Source organism: Microchirus variegatus, assembly GCF_963457635.1.
Source record: "Microchirus variegatus genome assembly, chromosome: 20".
NCBI classification, from domain to species: Eukaryota; Metazoa; Chordata; class Actinopteri; order Pleuronectiformes; family Soleidae; genus Microchirus; species Microchirus variegatus.
Genome location: NC_139821.1, coordinates 9564785 through 9577824, shown reverse-complemented (window position 1 = coordinate 9577824; position 13040 = coordinate 9564785).

Below are 13040 nucleotides of genomic sequence, written 5' to 3'. Positions count from 1 at the left end.
ACGTAGAAAGGTCAATACCAGAGGATAGAGTGACAAATTGCACTGTCTGCCACTTTTACCACCAAAGTACAGTGTTGTCAATATTATGAAAAGTGCACACCAGATTGACTCTTTTGGGACATGCAGTTGTAACTGTACAGGTGCCTTCAGACAACAAGTTAGGAGGTCGAGGTCAGTCACAGCAGCCTGGCACAGCTCCAAGACACTAGTTGTTCCCCTGTGCTTGCATGGTTTGTGCTTAACTAAACTAATGACCCTCTGACCTCATCTCGACAGTGGTACTGATCTTCTCATTTAAACTGTCAGCTAGAGTCCCTCTAATGTCTGTTACACTGCCAGGCTTATGGTACTGCAAATACCTCACAATAAATGCCTCACTAAAAATGGATTCAGTCATCAGAAATGCAGTGGCATGTTCTTTGAAACTGGTCCACAACGTGCAAGTACAATGTTATGTGATAAACTTGTATTTAACATGTTTTTTACAGTTTTGCAGTGAACTGTGCATGTCACACAGAGTAAATGTGGTCTGCTAAATACTAACAGGGAAAGGTCATATTTGTGAATATGAACGGAGGCCAACACACAACCGCTACCAATATATTATGATGAAGGCAGAACTCTCCTGGAAACATCATATTCACATAGTGCCATGTTACTAAAAGTAGGGCTAAAGAAGTATTTTCAAAATTGATATCACAATTTCTATCAAAGCTTGTTATTTAGAATATAACCCACATGTTAGCAGTTAATATTTTTTTTAATCAAAAATCATCCAGCCCTTACTAACAGTAACTAATAAAGCCTGTTTTTGTGATTTAAAGGAGCCATATGTAAGAATGTGGCCAAAAACTACACTGAAATTCAAAATACAGAGGTCTTTTAGGTTTTGTTTTCTCCGCCATTGTAGCTCAGACATAACTGGCAACCTGTGGTTGCCCGGCAGCTGCGACTCTACTGACTGCAATGATTGGCAGACGGCGGTAGGTGGCGCCACATGCCAAAAGATGATTTGCGGTCTGCAAAATATTTTTTTTAATGCAAATATTTTGGCTGTACTGTTGTTGGTGAGTTCAGTTTGTTATATGAACATTATTCCTGAGTCTCTGTGACATTAGGAGGATTTTATGGTCAGTTGCTTTAGATTTATTATATAATGCACCTTTAAGTGAACTGAGCTTATAATCACAAAGTGATTAATTGCAGCTCAGGCACTAAATGACTGAAGGAGAAGGACTCCTTTAACATCTCAACACAACAGAGATGTAGTGATCCTGGCCTTGTGTGTTTGCTTATGTTTCTGGCAAAGCACCATCGTCCCGTTTTACCTGACATGAGTTCTAGTTCAACTCATCATTTTCATGATTCTTGAATCACGCTGCTGCTGCTGAAGGTTACTGGACTGCCATTATTTTGTGAGCGTCGGACCTTTCCCCTGCTGTGCTTCCACAGCAAGTGCGCTTCTCTAACCGCTGTGGCAAACACTGCACTGTAAACAAATCTGTTTTCTTCCCCGAAATTGGTTGGGGAGAAAATGTATTTAAGATCCGTACTCTTTGTGTGAATCTTTACTCATTCCTAATTAGCTGTTTTTTTTCTACTTTACTTGAAAGCATCAAGTCAGTTAATTATAGCTGAGGGAAAATAGAGTGATTCTGGAGTCCCTTGTTTATTAGTCGTCTTTAGAGCTGTGAGAGAGTGAGCGGCTGGAGCAGACAATACAAGAGGTGAATGAAAGCGAGTCTGTGTCACGGCAGGGTTAATGAAACACTAGCCTGGGAAGATAAATAAAAAGTGAATGATTTACAAAAAATGATGGTCCAGACATCTTGGAAACACAGACAGACACACTAAAATGTTTTTATGTATAAAGGCACAAACGCACACACACAAACTATAACTTGTCCTGTTAACTGTTAACATCACACACACAATGCAAACTATCCCTTGAACTTTTCCTCCCCCTTCAGTTAACAGCAAAGTGAAGTGTTTGAGTGACTAAAATAAACCTGCAGACAGAAAAGAATGAGAATGAGAGAAAGAGCGTGGCTGATAATGCAAAGGTGAATAACAAAAAGAAAGAGATGAATTTCACCCACCAAGTGCCCACTTCTTTATACCTGCAGAGACAGTTTGACAAATCACTGTAAAGAAGGTGCTCAGCAACTTGTCTTTCACTCTAAGTATTACATTAGAATCAGATTAGGAAAATACTCTGGAGACCACTCTTTTTTTTCATGAATCCATCAGTTGGTAGCCTTTTGAGGACTGGTGGATGTTAGGGAGTTATTTACATAAATATAAACATTCTCCATGGGTAACCTCAAACAAATATAAGTTACATTTACGCAGCACAGGACCTGTGAATTTGCTCTAAGTCAAAAGCACTGTGTTTCTTTGTGGCATCATTTCTACACCGTATGATGCCATGACAACAGAAAGGCTTAAAGCTGTGTTAAATGGACTGAGTGACAGTGTAGTCAGTGTAGTAGAGTTTCCATTCACGGAACTGGTCTTTCTATATATAGGAGCACTATGCAAAGGTGTAAAGTAATGAAGTAACTTGTTTACTTGTGTTACTGTTATTGAGTAGGTTTTTTGTATACTTGTACTTTTTTCACATCCGTTACCAAGCATAGAAGATGTTGGCATGAATAAAAATAAAAATAAAGGTTTGCCTTTAATAAAAAACAATTAATGTGAGATTTGTGTCCCCTTGCAGGACTAACTTTGACTCCGAGCACATTTTAAACAAGCTTTTTACTTTAAGTACTTTTACTTATTAATAATAATGCATTATATTTATATATTTATATTTATACTTTTACTTAGATAAATAACATTTAATCAAAATAGGGGTACTTGATCAGAATATTTCAGTATTCTTTCCACCTCTGGCAATAAAACAATCTGCCTCTTAAGACACCAGGAAACAAAAACTACTTATTGTAAATGGTCATATTCTGAGCAGAGAGTGACTTCATACTACTTTCATGTGGGCCTTTGGTTTGGTAGCTGCCAGTGAATACGCCTGTATTTTAACACTCTGCCATCATTATCATGACCTGGTGACTCTTAACTTTTCAGAAAACTGTGAATTTAGGATGTCCTCTATTCTATACAACGTGCTGCCAGTGAGCGTAATAGGCAGTGACTAACTATAGGATGTGTATGTAGTGATTACAAGGTTGCAACCCAACAATAAACTCAGTTTGGCAGGAAGTGGGTCAAAGCCTCCAGCTGAGGGAGACTGTCCAGATTTACTCCCAAAGAATGTTTGTTCTTCGGCTTAAAAGGGCTTCAAACAGGGAGAGATGAGACCATTTCAACAATGGGCTGTGAAGGAACCCTACACTCATATACTCGTAGGTAACATAATCAACACATTACATTTCCATTTTCATTGGTGACCAGTTAAAAAAAACACAATAGTTTACGGGCATGAGCCGCCACGATCGCAGACATGAGTGCTTGACACTGACGAAACCTTTAAGAACACTTGAACAAATAGCAAAAGCTGCAAATCCATCCACCAACTGTCTAACTGAAGGAAGAGTCACATGTATTAATTGATTCTAACTTTTACAGGGGCTAAAAAGCAATAATCACACCCTATGTTCACTCATTGTCTACCACTTTATCGTACACACGAGGGTCACGACGGACTGGAGACAACCGCAGTTGACCTTGGGTGAAAGGAGGGCTTCACCCTGGACAAATCGCCTGTCCATCACAGGGACTCTACAAATGCTCCGAGTGGCACGATCCAGGACAAGTTATGGTGATGCACTAATGAAAATGAAGATTTATTATCATCTGTCACATTGTAAAACATAAAACAAATGATATTGTATTTAATATCTTTATTTCTGTTCTTTAAAGGCTTTTCTCATTATTACTCTTGATGATAAAAGCACTTTTCACGATGAGGTCCTTCTTAGTGATGAGGGAACACGGCAGAATAGGTCTAATAGGGTGTGAGTCATGCACAGTCAATCACACGTGTTTTAAACAAACTCCTAAAGGCCAAGGACAAAATTATTACACACACTGTCCTATTTAAACATCCATCAATTTTCTGGTTCAACTTTGGCTCACCTTATTTCACTTTTACAATCCCTCTGTCTGCATGAGGTGGTTCAGATAATCTGGCTTCACTCTTTGCTTATTTACACCGGTGTTTCTTGCTTCACCTGTGGGCCCCATCGTCTTTGTTCTAAAAACATCACTATGTTATAATTACACTGTTTAAAATACCTAAACTACATGTCATAAACCTGGATGATCCTGAATGAAAATGATAGGAGAATCATGAACTTTTCCCCTCTCATCAGCAGATAAAGTTTAAATTCCATCCATTTGAACTCTATCTGCTGACGTAGACCCTGTGAAACGACCAAAGGCTCCAGAAAAGCGTCTACTTGATCCATGAACTCAAAATGAATAACCCTGTTGTTATTGTTGTTTTACAGAATTGGGAAGAAGAAAATGAAACAACAATAAGAAACGTTTATCATTCCCTGAGGTTTGTTTATCCTGTGGAACTGATGTCCCCCTCTCTCTTTCTTCATCTCCCTCCTCCATCACAATATCTTTGCTTAGTTGGTATCTGCTCTCCCTCTTTTTTTCATTCTCTCATTCTATCTACTTACACCCCTCACATCTCCCCCACCCTTCCACCTCGAAGCTGTCAGGATGTTGCCTCCTTCAGTCCCTCAGACTGAATGGGGGGATTTGGCACCGTTCCCCTCTCCTCGCTCGCTGTAGCAGTTTAAGAGCACACACATGTTTATGCACCAAATCTCTGCACTTTGTGTTTCTCCGCGTCAAGGCACAAGCTCAACCCTGGATTGATGCGCCCTGGCAGCCCCCGTGTACTTGCTCTGAGGGAGAAGGGGGATGACAAAGTAAGCGGAAGAAAAGAGAAGGATAGCAGGAGGAAATCTACAGTGACAGGGAAATGATTTCTCTGATTTTCTACACATGCATTGTGGCGGTGGAAGGCTGTTTGTGTGTTTGTGTTTTAAGTCCATTGATGAGAATAAGAGTAGAGGAGATTGCGCTATCCACTGCCTGAGGGCTCTGCTCAGCCTATATATTTAAGCCCCCACTGTTCCTTGCTTAACAATAACGCCCACAAGTTTTAATTTAATTCTACATTCTTTATTTAACTAAATAATTCACTTCCATTTTCTGTGTCACAGCTGGAGAAATAAATCAAATCTTATCGCAGAGCAGATTGGGTGTGAGGTTTTACGCTTAAGAGTTGTAGAGTCTCCCAATCTTTTTTATCTTCGGGGCTACTGATAGAGACAGATGTGTGTGTGTGTGTGTGTTTGTTAAATCTTAAAGGCATTTTCTAGCATCAACACTGACCTCGTCAGGATCAGTAGTAGCAACAAGGTCAAGAATCAAAACCTGGTCCCAATGAGGCAGAACCTCATTTCTGAGGAACATTTTTAGGTTGAAGGCTAAACATTTTATTGTGGTTAGGTTAAGGTTAACTGGGTACGAGTAATGTTAGGGATGTTTGGTAGAAGTCAGCGAGTCTGTACAAGGATAGCTGTGTGTATGGTTTAAACAAGGGCTCTTGCGGCAGGAGGAAATGCCTTGAGAAAACACCTGTTTTAAGTGTTTTTACAGTGTTTTGTGTGTGTGTGCGTGACTGTAAGCGAGTGTCACATGGTGAGATTGTTTGATGCTGGGAAGAGGGCTAATTGAGATAGGACATAAAAGTTGATGTAGCATAGCAGTTTGAGTGGATGAAAAGTCGAAAAGAAGAAACTAGTCGCGGAATCTGAGAGAAAAGACAGAAAAAAAGTAGAAAACTAAGAGTGCTGCTTGAGGTTTAAGGCTACGAGCCAGCTGGCCTGTGGCCACTGTCATTGTGGTGAGATTCCTCAACATCTTACAACTCGGCAGCCTTTGTTCAGCAGTGTGCAGCCCACATCCACACACAGTCATCGCTAGACCACAACTCAACACCTTTTTATAGAACCCTTTCAGTATTGGTCCAATGTGTATTCAGCTGCTTATAAATTTGAAAATTAGTCTTTGTATTCCGTTTTTTGGAGCCCTTGCACCACAGTTTGTCACGCCTTCCTGTTTTCAAGAGCCATTTCCACAAAGTAACTAGAAACTGTTGGACAAAAAAAATATTCCTTGTTAATGTGAAGATGAGTAGAATTTTTCTCAAAGTGTTACTGAGATATCACCTTCACAAGACTGCGATAGATGCAAAACCTGAAGACGTACCGCCTTCGGCCACAGCTGTTGAGGCATAATAACACTCCAGCAGCAGATGCTGTGAACAACATGCTCCATGCAGAGGAGCAACGTATGTTGAACACGTATGTCAAGTCCTGAGTTCATCTCATCGTACGTTAGAGTGTCTCGTTTTATGTTTTTTTTGTGTTTGTATGCGTGTATCTAATGGTAACCCCTGCAACCAAAGCCACCCCACCACCACACACACACACACACACACACTCCTTTTTCTCACTATGGGAACACACTGGCACACAGATGGTTAAGCCCACCCTTGTGATGAGTGGGAAGAGTGGGATGGGTTGATACAGATGGCACAGAGGGCATCGCCAATCAGCCAACACGCATACACACACACACACACACACACACACACAGCACACACACAGAAGACAAAACATAAAACAAAGGGGTAAAAAGAATGATGTATGATGAGATGGGTGTGTAGATGGAAGCTGTGGGAGGGTGGTGTGTGAGATGTGCTCTTGGCTGTGTTGTGTACCATGTGTGTGCGATGCCTGGTGTTGATCTAGCGTGGCACACAAGGCCCTGGCATCTCACTGGCACCTCTGCCCACGTCGTGCCACACTGGGAGTCATGGTGAGGCCTGCCAGAAGGGCCCCGACAAGACAGTGTGTCTCTGAGAGCACCACTCGGAGGTGTGCGCATGTATAAATGATGAACTATGAGTTATTAGCGGTATGCATTTATCTGCATATGTATTGGTTATCAGTTTTTTCCACTTAGTGAGAAAGTATAAGCTGCTTTTAAAGGTGTGTCCATATATTGTTGTGATCTCTCAAGAAATGCCGCATACACTCACACACAATATATACACAAGCACAAATACCGGTACCCCTCCCTCATTAGGAAGACCATACCCTGTGTCTCTAATGGCTAAGCCTTTGATATGCAATGACGACTAATTCCCTCCTGTGTTCCACTCTCTGCAGACAGCACAGTCATTAGATCATGGACGTGGACACACACATACAGACACACAAAAGTGTGTTTGAGCAAGAATCTAATCATTTAACCCGTCCAGAGGTTCTGATTCTCATCTGTCTTCACCTTACGTTATGAGCAGTCTACCGAGGGACTTGCTCCCCTCACTTGTGATGTAAATAGAACGATATTTACATAAAAACATTTGAATTTATCATTAAAATCACTCTTCTTGATGTGAAATGCATCCTTCTGCTCTTTAAGGAAAGAAGGTGAAGCCTAATTTGCTCGTTGCACTGTTTGTCTTGAATGCATAAGTTATTCTGGCACCAATCTCATTCTGTAATGAGGGAGAAAAATCCAAGCATTCAAATGCACCTACTTTTAAAAAGAGTGAGGAGTTCCAGGATGTTGTTGCACATTCTCTCTAAAATTAACTATCAGCATTAGACAAACAAAAGCCTACTTTTCAGTGCTTTGGTCAATTGCTTGAACGTCAATGCAATGCAACAAGAGGTATAAAATGTCATTTCTGAGAGATTTATTTTTAGACTAATTTCAACATCATTTCGCCATTTTATTTTTAACAAAGAATGTTAACCTTAATTGTCTTATTGTCTTACTGCTCTTCCGGCAACAGCAAATATGTTCTGAAAGAAAAAGGTTGGAAGGCAACTTTAAAACAACATTTCTACAAAAAAAGAAAAGGAATGAAGCTGCATATTTAAAAACAAAACTTAAAAAACAACAGTGTTACCAGGAAGTTGTTTGGGGCCATGTAGATGTATAACAATGACAGTTAGACCAAGGCTCAAAGTTCAAATTCTCTGTCAAAAAGTAGAGCACTTTGGTTACAGATATTTCGCAGGAATCTTTCACAAGCCTTAAAGAAGTGATGTGAGCGGCCAAACATAACCGTGAAAAATAATTCAAGATAATTCTGCAAACCTAGATACATACCATAAAGAACATACTGATCATTTCAGTAAAATCTATTTTGTGTAAAAAAAATGTGTAAATTACATTTTCATTATGTGAATAGGAAATCTAATATGGAGTTTATTTGCAGTTTATTTGTGAATAACTGGAAGAGACAGGGTTGACACATTTCATAAGCCAATTCAATAACACCATTTGTCAGGGCTTCACTGGCCGACTCTGCTCACATCTTTTAAATCCACATAATATGTGGAGAGCTTTTTTCTAACTTTTGTTTGAGGCACAAGACGAGATACAAAAAGAAAAACGAGGAAATATTTTTTAACAAGTCTGTTTAACTGTTTGGTACAGAGGACAACTCCTTCCTCTGATTCCTTCATCAGTTGTTGTACTCCTGTAACTCTATCAGCCTATTGTGTTCTCACACAGTTACGAGCTACTGAGTGACTAGCTTTTCTCTGGCCTCTCATTCCTTTTCATAGTCTCTTGAACATCTTTCCGTTGCATTCCTCTCCATCCATTCGTAGTGTCTGCACTTCAAGCCCACTGTTGATTTTACCTGAACATTACACATAACCTACTTATTTGATTTTGTCCCTTTCAATCCTGATTATGTGCTTTGACATCTCTTTCTGAGGCTGCAGCCGAGCCACCCCAACCTCAGTCTTGTTATCAGTCTATTATGGTGTCCCTTAGTTCATTTTGCAGCTATTAAGTTGGTGAAGAGCCACACCTCTGCTGCCCTGAGCCAGCAAATACAGCTTACACACACTCAAAATCAACTGGTTATATTGGCACACCTCCAATTTCACTTCTGCCTTCTTTAAAGCTTGTTTTATAAACCCTTCCTAATCAATCATGGTCTGTGGTCTGATAGCTGTCAAAAAAACATCAAGATGAGCATTTACAGAGTAGTATTAACACAAGTTACGTAAACAAATGAACACTTGAGTCTGATTTGAAAGCAACTGCCAAATAATGGCAGTGAGTCAGGGCACAGTTTGCCATTAGGAGAGGACATGAAAAGGCTTTCTATGATTGCAAGAAAAGGCAGAGAAATGTGGCCATTAGGGTCTGATGGTTGCCACAGTTACCACCTATCACCAATGAGTCAGGAGGTGAGGGTGAGAAGCCACGGCTCTGGTCAACTGTGGAGCATTGCTCTGTAAAGTACGAAGCAGGCGCATTGATTCCTGAAGATTAAGACAAAGGCAAGGGCAGAGCCAAAAGAGTGTGACTGTTCAGACTGAGCTTCAAATGTGTTACAAAAGGGTGAGAATGGTTAAATAACTTCAATGCAACAACAAGCTGAAAAAAAACCGACCTAAATATCTGAGCTACAGCTATGTAAGATTTGGTTTGATTCAATGTAGGGCCCCCCCAGGCTTCTTTTTTTCTTGGGCCCCCAAGTCCCGTTCAAACAAGCCCAAACGAGCCCTGCTTAACTTCTTTCAAAATATTTCCTAGTCACCTAATATCTATAAAAGTAGTGATCAAATAAAGGATCACAACATTTAGTTATAATGTAATATATTATAATAAAATTTCCCTCTACGATGAGACCGTCTCAGTAAATAGCTGTCAGCTATACTTCAGCTGAATAAATTGCTGATTTTCAAAGAAAAAAAGTCACATTTAAACTTGAAATTCACCAATGACACGCATTATGAAACCCTAGAAGGTGATCAGCCTCCATTATGAGTTGAGTTGCCTGTTATCAACACAACCTTTCAATAATCCCTCAGAGCTTATTTGGGGAGAATTAAAGAATGGGTTCTCTTATTTATGACTGATGGATGACATAATATACTGAGATATGCGTGAACGAGAGTGATGGAAAGTGAGAAAATATAAATTAAACCATCTGATCCAATTCTGAGAGAATATCCAGTGCAAACAAACAGGTTGGGAGCAGGTAGATTTATGTAAGCACCAACACAATGCCTGTTTGATGCTATTGTCCATGACACAGGATACCAATTGGTGCGTGCCCGTTTCTTCATATGCGTGTGCGTGTTTGACTCCATCTACATGTGCGCCCATGTAGACACAGGCACAACAAGGGGCGGCAGTGAAGTAAGTGAATGCATTAAAAGGGCTGCTGAGGAGACCAGCTTGCTCATTGCCCCGCGATAATGAGGATGTTTTCTGTCTTCAGTTCAATCAGCGTTCCCGTCTCACAGAGCTGGGAGAGTCTAGCAGATGCACGGCACACAGCAGATGTGTGCTGTTGGAGTGACATCTGAAAGTAAAAACTCTAGAGCCTTTTTTTCACAACACTGTGCACTGCTGCTGTTTAGATGTGCGCGATTTCCTGGCGCCAAGCAATGGTGACAACAGCAACTCTGGGAACAAGAAAAGGTGGAAAAGAAAGAAGGGTGCGGAAAAAGGAGAAAAAGCAAGGAAATCTTTGGCAAAGGCCTCTTCTTTGAAGTGATTTGGAGAGAGATGACATGCAAAATTAGAGAGTAGCATTTCGCCCTCTCCACTTTGACTACACATTAAACACAAAAGGGAGAAATTTCTCCACACGAAGATAAGTGGTGCATGGGTGCAATGCGGTCCCTAAACAACACAGATTACCTTGTCTGCATGCTTTCAGAATCTGTTAAGATTTTCAAGATGTTTGATTAAAGTTGTCTTGCTTTTCTCAAATGCAGGTGCATACAAACTTTCCGACCATTCAAATGCAACTTTTCAAAAGCTGAAATGAAAAAGAAAAGACCCTTTACTATTCAATCTTCTTACAGCCAATCAAAATCAGGTCCTTGGCTAAAAACAGTGAACAGAACAAATGTACAAAATACATTTGTTGTACCCAAAAGGCAAGATATCTGGGAGAACACATGGACTGGATTTAAACATGAAATTATTTCACTTCATGGGAGAATGTCTAGTTGTACCAATAGTGTTTCTTTGGCTCATAATCATAGGACGGGTGGTTGCATGTAGATCCAAGTTAAGATCCTATATACACCACTATTCATCCTTGCAAGGTACAGTATGGCACATATCACAACCATATGGTAGTCTTCTTATGAAGTAAACATGCTATTGATATTTACTCTCTATAATGGTATAGATTTAACAGGGGTCAAATCAACAAGACAACCCCAGCCGTTAATGACGTCTACAACAAGATGCTTAAGGAAGCTGTTTCTTACAATATCACGCAACACTTTCCTCTGTTTGAACTTAAAGGCTATTAAACAGAGCAGACTGTATAAACACAAGATATGTAAATGATATGAGGTATTAAATAAACTGCAGGAGTGGGTTTTACAATGGAGAAGAGACATGCGAGTCGCAAAGAAGTTTTGTTTTTCCGTCTTTGCGAAACGATAAAGGGCTACAGTTTTTTCAGCTTCCAGTTATCGATGACGAAAAGAAAGATTCAAGACAAAGGAGACGATCTGAGACACACAGAGCTAAATTAGAGATTGTGTAGGTGAAATCAAACAAATCAGTGGGCAGACGATATGAACATAAGAGACCTCTTCATTCGCACACGCACACACATATTTATTTATGCCTTTGGGAGCGATGCATTGTGCTCCCATACATGGTGTGAGGTTGATCTAGAGGGAGTTTTATTGTTGTGCCCACGGGAGCAGATGTCTCTGGCACTTGCTCAATACCTTCTCTCATTTGCTCTCTCCGTTTGCGCCCTCTCTCTTTTTGTATATCATCTACCAGTTTGGTGTTTTTTTCTGCTTTGACCAGATGGAGAGATGCTCAGCTCCAAACCTTTCTCACTCAGGATCACAATTCTCAGAGTCATGTGATCCAGCCTGCTATCCCTTTCCTCTCTCTGTCGGTTTCCATCCCAGAGCGCTCGCTCTCCCTCTTTCTCAGTGTCCTTTTCCCCCCTGACAAAGGCAGACAAAGGCCTTTCATTTCTCTGAGCCCGTTTGTGCTCTGTGTGTTTGTACTGTACCAAACTAGGCTCCCTCACTCATTGTGTTCCCTCCTTTTTGCAAAGAAGGTGTCTAGGGGCCCTGGGGCCCCCGCTCTGTGGAGGGCCTGCCTCAGCCTGATGAGGAGGGTAGGGGGGGTAGTTGAGGAGGGTGGTGGTGCTGGTAAGTGCTGGTCTGGTGAGTGACGGTATGAGGGGAAGAAGAGAGAGCAAAAGTGAGAGAGTATATTATTTCATTAAGTGCTTTGGAGCGCGGCAGGGATTGGGGAGTTAAACCTTGCAGCTCTGTGTGTGACAAGGGCACGACCTCCCTCAACCTGGGAACTCTATCCACACATCCCTCTGCTTTCATCTGATGCTGGGGGTGTGTGAGCGCTCTCAGTCACTGGTGCTGGCCGGCTCGCGGAGGGCGCTAAGCTTTTTAGTCAGGGCCCGCTGAACAGAGGGAAAAGGTGGCGAGTATGACAGAGAAGTGGGGACAGAGGAAGGAGGGAGGGAAGGTAAAGTGACTGTGGTGGCTGAAGGGGAGGGCTGGGGTAGGTGAGGAGAGAAGAGGGGTAAGACAGAATTTGGCATTGTCGCCAAGCAGAGCAGAGCAGAGCTAGCCCATTCTGTTCATCTGAGAAGGATCCCGGAGAAAACAAAACTGCATTGTTCCCCGCAGATGGAAGCCAGTGTCTCCTGGGTAACAGCATTAATCTCCCCTTTTCTCCTGCTTCCTCTCTTGTCGGGGCCATAATCGGTGGGCTCCTTTCAGCAGCCGAGCCAGCCTCAAAGCCCAGGCTCCTAACTAGCCTCCTAATTAGCTGCAATTACAATGAAGACAACATGATGAGATAATAGAAATTTGCAAAATAATGACATACCACGGGAAAATATTCCTCCTCCCAAAGCACCATTTTTTTCTCTCTGGGAGAGGCACAATGGAGAGCCGGGGCCCTTTTCTGAAAGCGGGGAGCTCAGAAAAAATGGT